Source organism: Petaurus breviceps, unplaced genomic scaffold, assembly GCF_028583685.1.
Source record: "Petaurus breviceps papuanus isolate PSGF00001 unplaced genomic scaffold, PetGlider_PUasm1.0 188, whole genome shotgun sequence".
Classification (NCBI taxonomy): Eukaryota; Metazoa; Chordata; class Mammalia; order Diprotodontia; family Petauridae; genus Petaurus; species Petaurus breviceps.
In genome coordinates, this window is record NW_027185804.1 from 41,988,876 (window position 1) to 42,000,015 (window position 11,140).

The window sequence follows — 11,140 nt, forward strand, 5'->3', positions numbered from 1 at the left end:
CCCCTACCTACCGCCCCAAAATAGCAATCCCACAGGATAACCCCTCCTCCAATCTGCTCTCTCCCATATCTTCTCTCATACACCCTTCGACTTCTCCAATAGGATATGGTGGATCTCAATGCCCCAGTGCCTGTATATCTTATTTCCCAATTACATGTAAAATAGTATTAATAATAGTATATATATATATATATACATATATATATATATATATTAAACATTTGATTTTAAAACTTTGAATTCCAGATTCATTCCCTTGCTCCCTTGTCATCCACACTTATTGGAAGATAAGCAATTCGGTATAGGTTGTATATGTCTAGCTACACAAAACATTTCCATAGTGGATATATTGTAAAAGAATGACTATATTTCCCTCCTTCTTATACCACCTCACCCTTGTGCTATTCTTTACTTCGATCCTTTCCATTTTCAAAAGTGGGTGCTTCCAACAACCCTTCCCCCCAAGCCTGCCCTCCCTTCCATCATTCCCCCTCTCATCCCGTTACCCCCCTCTCTGAGCCAAATTCAATGAGAATAAGGTTTTGCCTTTTTGCCTTCCAGTTCTTCCCCTCCATTGTAACCATTTTCCCTTTCCTCTTGTATATGAGACAGTTTACCCCCATTCTGATTCTCCCCATCTCCTCTCATTATATTCCTCTCTCACCTCTTAATTTCACTTTCAAGTATTATCCCTTCCTATTAAATTGGTCCTGTACCCTCTGTTTATACACACATTCACATATGTATTCATATGCCCATATACCCTCCTATATAGACATATATACATATATATATATATATTTCTATTCTCTTCAACTATTTTCATACTGAAAAAAGTTTTATATGTTACAATTATCATTTTTCCATGTAGGAATGTAAATAGTTCAACATTGACAAGTTCCTTATGATTTTTTCCCCTATTTACCTACTCATGCTTCTCTTGCTTCTTGTATCTAGATGTCAGATTTTCTATTCAACTATGTTTTTTTTTCATCAAGAATACTTGAAAATCCTCTATTCCACTTAATGACCATATTTTCACCTGAAACATGATACTCAGTTTGGCTGGGTAGGTGATTCTTGCTTTTAATCCCAGCTCCTTTGACCTCGGGAATATCATATTCCAAGCCCTTTGATCCCTCAATGTAGAAGCTGCCAAATCCTGTCTTATTCTGATTGTGTTCCCACAATATTCAAATTGTTTCTTTCTGGCTGAATGTAATAGTCTCTCCTTGATCTAGGAATTTCAGAACCTTTCTATAATATTCCTAGGAGTTTACTTTTGGGGATCATGAAGAAGATGTGGAGGTTTTTGGTGTATTCTTTCAACCTCTATTTTGCCCTTTAATTCTGAAATATCAGGGCAGTTTTCCTTGAGAATTTCTTGGAGGAGGATTTCTAAGTTCTTTCTTTGATCATGGCTTTCAGGTAGTCCAATAATTTTTAAATAATCTCTCCTGGATCTATTTTCCAGGTCAGTGGTTTTCCCAATGAGATATTTCACATTGTTTTCTATTTTTTTCATTTGTTTGGATCTGGTTAAGAGCAACTTGATTTCACATAAAGTCACAAGCTTCCATTTGCTCCAATCTAATTCTGAAGGAATGATTCCCTTCAGTGAGCTTTTGAGATTCTTTTTCCATCTGGCAAATTGGGCTTTTTAAGGCATTCTTCTCCTCATTGCCTTTTTAAACTTCTTTTGCCATTTGTTTTTAAAGGTATTATTTTCCTCAGTCAGGATTTTGACTCTCATTTCATAATTTTCTTGCATCACTCTCATTTCTCTTCCCAATTTTTCTCCTATTTCTGTTATTCGCTTCTTAAGTTCCTCTATGGTCTATAACCAGCTCTTATTTTTCTTTGACGCTTTTGGTGCAGGACTTCTGACTTCACTTTCTTCCTCCTGTTCCATGATCCTTTTTGTCCCCTAAATGGAAGTCTAATGTTGGGGTGCTCTGTTGATTTTGCTTCCTTTGCCTGCTCATGTCGCCACTCAGTCACTTGACCCCTGGGCTTTTTACCAGACAGGGGAGCTCGATCCCAATAGCTGGGGTTTTCTCAGCTGCCAAAGGTATTATTTGGGTGCCCTCTCTGAAGCCTCCACATGCTTTGGCAAGCTGGTTGCATACCCCATGATCTCCAACCTAGACTGTAATCCATATCAAAGCAGGTTAAAGCAAGAGCGATTACCCCTCAGAATGGTCGCTTGGTCCCCTTACACACTGCAGGCCAGGAGCTGAAGCTTCCACGTGGGGGTGGCTGCAAGACCTCAGCTCCTCAGTGACTTCATGCCCCAGGGGCAAAGACCAACTGCACTCCCAACTACTGGATCCCAAAGTCCACACTACACTGACCTCTCACTTTGTCCTTAGCATCTATGGGTTGATAATTCTGGAAACAGCCTCAGCTGCTGGTGATCTGAAGTCCCCCCAGCAGTTGGTTGGTCAAGTTGCCCTGGGGCTAAGACCTCCAACTCGTGCAGGTCTGGGCTTTGCTCCCAGAGTGCAGTGCTGGCCAATTTCTGCTGGCCTGCAGGGCTGACCTCAGTGGGAGGTTAGCTTCTCTGTGTCATTTTGTGGGTTCTGTACCTCCAAGATTTTTTCAGAGTCCCCTTTTGCATGAATTGGGGTAGGTGGAAGCCAGAGCCCCATGGAAGTACTATTTCTACTCTGCCATCTTGTTTTCACCCCCTGACATTGCAATTGAGTTATAGAAATATATCATAAGGGACAGCTAGATGACACCATAGATAGAGCACAGGCACACAGGGAACTATATTGAAATGTTACTTATTATTATCATTATTACTGTTATTTTATGCCATTTTCCATAATATATAATAAATAAATGAATTAATGACCTAAATAGTGAAAGCAACAGCATGAAAGAAGGGAAAAGAAGATGAAGTTTTTTTTTACCACAAGAATGTTTGACAACAAAGCAATCAGTAGGTATTTATAAAAGAAGCACCCTTTGATCTGTAATGTGATAGACAATGGGAATATAAAACAATAATGAACAAATTAATAAATGGAATCTGCCTAAGCTGATACTTGAGTCTAGATATTCAAAATTCTAAGGCCAGCCTCCTCTCTGATGCAGCCATAGCTGTATATTGTCTTTCATTCCCACTCAGAGGTGCTAAATAACTGTTATGGAGAATAAATACATTTCTTTTCTGTTGTTTTGTTTTAATCAAGGTCCTTGGATAGAGATCCAAAAATAATGGATTCTCTGGATTTTTTCAGTACATATGTGTGCATGATGGTGATATTAGTAGACATTGGTTATTCAATCAAAAATTTTAAATTAGACATTTATAAATCTCTTTCTTTTGCACAATGAAAATACTTTCCTGACTCACCCAAAACAACCAAACAAACAAAAAGTGTCACCAAATAGAGTGAGCTACCACCAGAGTTGTGGAATGAATTTTTTTACACAATTGGATTCCGTATTTTAAAACCATACAATAAGACTACAGAAAGGGTCATTTTTGTAAAATGTTTTTTTTTTTTCAAATAAAAGATCGAAGGCATTAAGAGAGGAAAGAAACAATATTCATTAAACGCCTAAAGTAAGACACTTTGGCAAGCTGGTTGCACACCCCAGGATCTCCACCCTAGACTGCAATCTAGATCAAAGCAGGTTAAAGCAAGAGTTATTACCCCTCAGAATGGTTGCTTGGTCCCCTACACTCTGCAGGCCAGGAGCTGAAGCTTCCAAGTGGGGGATGTCTGCAGGGCCACATTACACATAATGTTTTATTTGAAAAGTGTTCTAGGAAGTGTTCTTATGATCTCCATTTTAAAGTTCAAGAAGTTGAGCTAAAAACAGATCAAATGACTTTCCCAGGGTAACACTGAAATGTGTATGAAGTCACATTTGAACACATTTTATTTAACTTCAAACAGTGAGATTTACTCTTGCACTTAAATGGCTGATAAAATTTCTTTTGATCCTCACAAAAATCCTGGTAGATTGGTGCTATTATTAGTCCTGTTTTAAAGGGAGGGAAAGGAGGCAGAAAGAGGTTAAGTAAATGGGTCACACATCTACTCCAAGTAGATAGATTTGAAAAAGGAAAATTTCTGACTAGCATACCTCTTGCTCTACCTAATAAATAAATTAACTCCTGGAAAATGTCTCTTAAATCCCAAGGTCAGCTAGGTGGTGCAATGGATAGAATGCTAGGCCTGGAATCAGAAAGACTTACATTCCTTAGTTAAAATCTAACCTCAGGTAATCATTAGCTGTGTTACCCTGAACCATGTTTGCCTCAATTTCTCCTCTGTAAAATAAACTCAAAAAGGAAGTTGGCAAACCATTCCAATTTCTTTGCCAAGAAAACCAAAAATGGGGTCACGAAGAAAACAATATGACAAAAATAACCAAACAAATTTTTACAAAAATAATCTAGGCTGTTCACAAATTTGTGCTTATGTCAGGGGCCAAGACTGGGGTTAATATACCATCTTTCCCAGATATGCTTCCAAAAAAGGCAGACCCTTCATCTTTCTCATTCAATTTTACACTATCTTCTAGGCACTGGATTTTCTTTATTTTCCATGACTTTGATGTGTGACTGGATTCAAGAATTTGGCAATAGTTGCTACTTAATGGGTCTTTCAGGGCAGTGGTTAAAATTATACTTCTTTTTACGCATTAAAGACACCACATCTCAGCAAGTTCTTTGAGATAATAATGAAACTCATGAAAGTTCTCCAGTACTTTAGGGATATCGTCTCATTGGGACTGAGAAACATACAAGTTCTCCCTCCAGCATCTGGCATCAGTGAAAATATGATCAAGCCACAGAAGAGCCAAACTTTCAGGTGAACAGGTAACATCATTGTTGGTTTGTGATCTATGTAGAACAAGTATAAAAAAGTTGGATGGGGTCCAAGTAGTTCAGTTTCAAAATCTAATCAGTATGCCCACTGTGAGAGTGAATGGAGAAATTTAAGGACCATGTTATTTATAAATTCACTAAACTTAAAACTCTATGAAATGATGCTAGGAAAGCCACCAGATGTCAGGACACAGAACAATGATTCAAATGGCTTTCTGAAAACATAAAAATAAAAGATTTTTGTCAGAGAACATTCTTCAATAATAATATTTAAAAACCCAATTGTCCTTGAGAGCTATTCTTTGCAATTGGATGTTATCTGAGAACAACAAATATAATTTTTCTGGGAAAAATTCAAGTGTCTGAGTCATCAGAAGGCAGGTACTAAAACATTAAAATGCCAGTACTTCATGGTTCAGGAAAAAAATATATATTCTTTCTTAAATATGGTGACAGAAAGGTGAAGCCACATAGAGTGTTTGGTTATATATGTTGTCTTCCTAGAAGTATACTCTTAATGTTTATAGTAGATGAAGAAAGAAACAAATATTGGACATGTCACCTGAATTGTCTGGGTCACTCTCATGAAGGAAATTCCATTTCTGAATGCTGGACATCAATTTTTTGGTAACATTTAATGACAGGAATAGCCCACATCAGGGATTCTTAAACTTTTTCTGCTCAAAACCCCTGAAGTGCTTCTTAAACTGCAGGTCATGAACCCACATAGGGTTTATGCTTTAGAATATGATGATGTTTCAAGACAAGCACAGGGTTACACATACATGTGTTGGAAATGGTTGTAAAACCACCATCTTCAAGGCCAACTCAATCCCTGTCACATCACAGTGCTTCCAGGAGGGATTCATTCATATATATTCTACCTGCTTATAATATGCCATTATGTTCTTTCTACATACTGCTTAGTTCAAATATTTTTAAAAAGTAATTGATAATATTGTCCTAAAAACCTTGGTGTTAAAGAACTTACAAATTGGTTCCTGATTTTGTACAATAATACTGCAGTCACTTTTTTCTTGCTGATTGGATGTTTTAGATATTATATGATATGGTAATATAAATGCATTGTAATTTGGTGGGATAGTGCTTATTCATCTTGTCTAAGACCTTTCTACTCACTAACTTCCTAACTGACAATGCAAGCAGTGCTCAACGTTTCTTCCATTATTTCTCAGATTATCTGCCTTGGAAGGAAGAAATGATCGAGTTGAATGAAACCATAGGGAAACAGGTGACTGAATTCATTCTCATGGGCCTCACAAAATGTCCTAAGCTGCAGGGTCCCCTCTTTGTTGTAGTTTTCCACAATGACATAATCACTGCTCTGGGGATTCTAGGTCTGGTCTTCCTAAACAATATTGATTCCCACCTCCAAGCCCCGGCATATTTTTTTCCTAAGGCATCTAGTATTTGTTGATCTTGGTTATTCCACAGGTGTTGGTCCAAAAATCAGTTTCACAGTTGAGAAAAATACTATTTCCTTGAATGGATGTGCAACACAACAATTTTTTTGGGGGGGATGTTTATGGCCAGTGAACATTTTATCCTGTCAGCCATGGCCTGTGACCACTACTTGGCTATCTGTAAGCCCCTCCTCTGCATGGTCATCATGTCAGACATGGTATGCTGGACCTTGGTGGCCATTCCATACCTCTCTACCATAACAGTATGCTGATTGCTCATGTTAAAATTGTTTAAATCATCTTTCTGCAAATCAAAAATATAAGACATTTTTGTTGTTTTAATTTTGAATGATGGTGATATAACTAGACATTATTCATTAATTCAAAATGTTTGCATTAGGCACTAATGAATCTCTTTCAAGAGCACAATTCCCAAATGGAGTAGAGTACTGCTAATTATAGGTTCAGTTTTTTGACCCTATTGTATTCTATGTTTCAAAACAATACAATAGGAATTTAGACAGGTCATTATTATAAAATGGTCTTATTTTGAAAAAAGCGTGGAGGCATTAAAAAAGGACAGAAAAATTATTCATTAAATACCTACTATATGAAAGTCTCTGCTATAACCATATCACACATAATGTTTTATTTGAGCTTCACAACATTCTCACTAGGAAGTGTTTTTATGTTCTCCATTTTAAAGTTTAAGAAATTGAGGTAAAGAGAGATCAAATGACTTTGCCAGGGTAACACTGAAATGTGTCTGAAGTGTTATCTGAATACAGGTTAATTAACTCTAAACAGAGGGAGGGAGTTACTCTTCCACTTAAATGGCTGATAAAATTTCCTCTGATCTTCACAAAAACCCTGGCAGATAAGAACTCTTATTGGTCCTGCTTTAAAGGAAAGAAAAGGAGGCAGAAAGTGGTTGTTGCTTAAAAGAGTCACACAGCTGCTCTATGGAGAAAGATCATGCTTCATGCTCTACCCAATCCACTACTTAACTCCTTATGGAAGATTTCTGTAAAACTCCAAGGGCAGCTAGGTGGTGCAAGGGATAGAATGCCAGGCATGGTATCAGGAAGACTCATATTCCTTAGTTCAAATCTGGCCTCAGACACTCATCAGCTGTGTGACCCTGGGTTTTTATCCTGTTTGCTTCAGTTTTTCATCTGTAAAATGAACTGGAAAAAGAAATGGCAAAACATTCCAGTATCTTTGCCAAGGAAACTCCAAATGGGGTCTCAAAGAGAATAATATGACAGAAACTACCAATAAAATTCTTCTAAAAGCAGTCAAGGCTGTTTGGCAAATGGTGCTTATGTCTGGGCTCAACACAAGGACTAATGCATCATCTTTCTCAAATGTGCTTCCAAAAAGCCAGACCCTTTGTCTTGTTCACTGTAGCAGCAAGCACCCCAAGCATCCTCAGGGTTTGCTGCCAGCACAGGTTCTTGGATCTGCTTTGTTAAAGGAAAGCAAGTCAAAATGGGTTAACAAGCTTACTTTAATCAGTCAGACATATATCGTTTACCTTGTTCAAGGGAAAAGGTCAGGACCCCCAACTTCAAAGTACACAGACAGAATTATCAAGACAGAAACAGATCAAGTAGACAGATTTCCAAACTGTCCAACCATTACATCCATACCCAGTCAACATCTGGGTTTTTCAAAGCCGGGGGGGCTCTGGACAATGGCTTCCCAGAATACAGATCAAATCACAGAACACTTCTCAAAGTGAGCCCCCAAAACAAAACCTCACATCAGGGCTTATATAGCCTTCTCCTGGCTCAGAGAATGTAACAACCTTTTGTACCCACTGGCCAATCACAAAGTATCTACTGAAAAACAAGCCTCCCACCCCAGGCTCCAGGTGCACTTTAGCCTAGGGGCAGGGAAGATCTTTAAATTTGCATTTCCATTACATTCACTCAATTTTACACAATTTTCTAAGCACTACATTGTGTTCATTTATTAGACCTTTGATGTGTCAAAGGATGAAATAAATTGTTCTCATTAACACAGACCTCTCCCAGAAATCTCTAGAATGTTCTTAAGGTCAATATAACCAGCACACTAGCTACCACAATCAGGAACTGGGTAATAGTTGCTATTTAATAGATATTTCATTGATTCAGGTAAAATTGCACTTCATTTTACCCATTACATTCATTAGATCTCAGCAATTTCTTTCAGATGAAAATTACAAAATTCATTAAAGTTCTCCAGTACTTCAGGGATATGGACTCATTGGGCCTGAGAAACATGTAAGTTCTCCCTCCAGCAGCTGGAAGCAGTGAAAATACGAGCAAGCCAGAAAAGATTCTAATTTGCAGTTGAACAGGAAAAGTCATTGTTGGTTTCTGATCAAAGTAGAGAAAGTATCAAAAAATCTGAGCCGTTTATATCCACAATTCAATTAATATGCCCACTCTGAGGGTGAATGGAGAAATTTGGGGGCAATGTTGTAAATTCACTAAACTAAACACCATGAAGTGATGCTAAGAAAGCCACCAGAGGACAAAGCACATTTGAGAACAATAACACAAATGTTTTCTTAACCCAGAGAAATCAAAGAGTTTTGTAAAAGAACATTCATCAATAAGCATAAGTAAGAGTCTAATTTTCCTTGAGAACCATTCTACATAATTGGACATCATCTGAAGAACAAAGTTCATATTTTTTTTGGAAAAATTTAAGTGCCTGATTTATCAGAAGGTGGGCATTAACAACAAACCTTCCACTACTAGACCACCTTCATAATACAGGAGGCAAAATATTCTATCTTCAGTAAGGTGACATAGAGGTGGTATTATATGGAGAAATTGGTTAAACATCTTGTCTTCCCAGAAGTCATATTCTTAACATTTGCAGTAAATGAAGAAAGAAATATTGGACATGCCACCTCAATTGTTTGTGTCACTATCCTGAGGGAAATTCCATTTCTGAATACAAGATGTCAAATTTTTGGCAACCTATAATTACAAAGAGTAGCCTAGCCCAGCGTTTCATAAACTTTTTCCACTCACAACCATTGCAGTGCTTCTTAAATTTTGGGTCATGATGCCATGTAGGGTTAGGCCCTAAAATACCATGATGTTGCAAGGCTAGCACAGGGTTGCACATACATGTATTGAAAATGGTTCTGCAACTACTATGTTCTTCTTTTTCCTCTCTTTTTAATTTTTTAGTCTACATCATTTATTTCCACAAGATTTTGAGTTACAAATTTTCTCCCCATTTTTCCCTACCCACTACCCCTAAATAGCTATACCACTGAATATCTCCTTCCTCAATCTGTTCTCTCCCATATCTTCCCCAATCCCCCTCCGACTTTCCAGTAGGGCATGGTGGATCTCTATGCTCCAGTGCCTGTATATCTCATTTCCCAATTACATGTAAAATAATAATAATATGTATATATATTTTTAAACATTTGAATTAAAACTTTGAATTCCAGATTCTTTCCCTTCCTCCCTCATCACCCACCCTCACTGGGAAGATAAGCAATTCAATACAGGTTGTACATGTGTAGCTATGCAAAAAATTTCTATAGCAGATATATTGTGAAAGGATGACTATATTTCCCTCCATCCTATCCCACCCCCACTTGTTCTGTTCTCTACTTTGATCCTGTCCCTTTACAAAAGTGGGTGCTTCCAACTTCCCTCCCCACAGCCTGCCCTACCTTTCATTATCCCCTTCTCTTCCCCTTCTCCTCTACTCTCCTGTAGGTAGAGATACCTTATTTAGTGTGTATGTCATTCCCTCAATAAGCCAAATTCAAAGAGAATATGGTTGACTTATTCCCTTTTGCCTTCCTGTTCTTCCTCTCCATTGTAACAGTTTTCTCTTGCTTCTTCAAAATGGGATAATTTGCCCCATTCTGTCTCTCCCCATCTCCTCTCATTATATTTCTCTCTCACTTCTTAATTTCATTTTTAAGTATCATCCCTTCTGATTCAATTTGTCCTGTGCCCTGTGTCTATGTATACCTGTAGACATATATACACACAGTCACATATGTATTCATATGCCCTCTTATATAGACATATATATGTATGAATATATATACATATATATTTCTATTCCCTTCAACTATTTTATACTGAGAAAAGTTTCGTATGTTAACAATTATCTTTTTTTCTATGTAGGAATATAAGTAGTTCAATTTTGATAAATTCCTTATAATTTTTTCCCTGTTTACCCTCTTATTCTTCTCTTGCATTGTTGTACCTGACTGTCAAATTTTCTATTCAACTCTGTTTTTTTCATCAAGAATGCTTGGAAGTCCTCTATTCCACGGAATGACCAAATTTTCCCCTGAAACATGATACTCAGTTTTGCTGGGTAGATGATTCTTGGTTTAAATCCCAGCTCCTTTGACCTCCGGAGTATCATATTTCAAGCCCTTTGATCCCTCAGTGTAGAAGCTTCCAGGTCCTGAGTTATCCTGATTGTGTTTCCACAATATTGAAATTGTTTCTTCCTGGCTGCTTAGAATATTTTCTCCTTGATATGGGAAGTCTGGAACCTTGTCATAATATTCCTAGGAGTTTTCTTTTGGGGATCTTTTTCAGGAGGTCGTTGGTGGATTTTTTGAACCTCTATTTTGCCCTCTGGTTCTAAAACATCAGGGCAATTTTCCTTGAGAATTTGTTGAAGGATAATTTCTAGATTCTTTTTTGATTATGGCTTTCAGGTAGTTCAACAATTTTTATATTGTCTCTCCTGGATCTATTTTGCAGGTCAGTGGTTTTCCCAATGAGATATTTCACACTGCCTTCTATTTTTTTTTCATATATTTGGATCTGTTTAATAATATTTTGGTTTCTCATAAAGTCACTAGCTTCCATTGTTC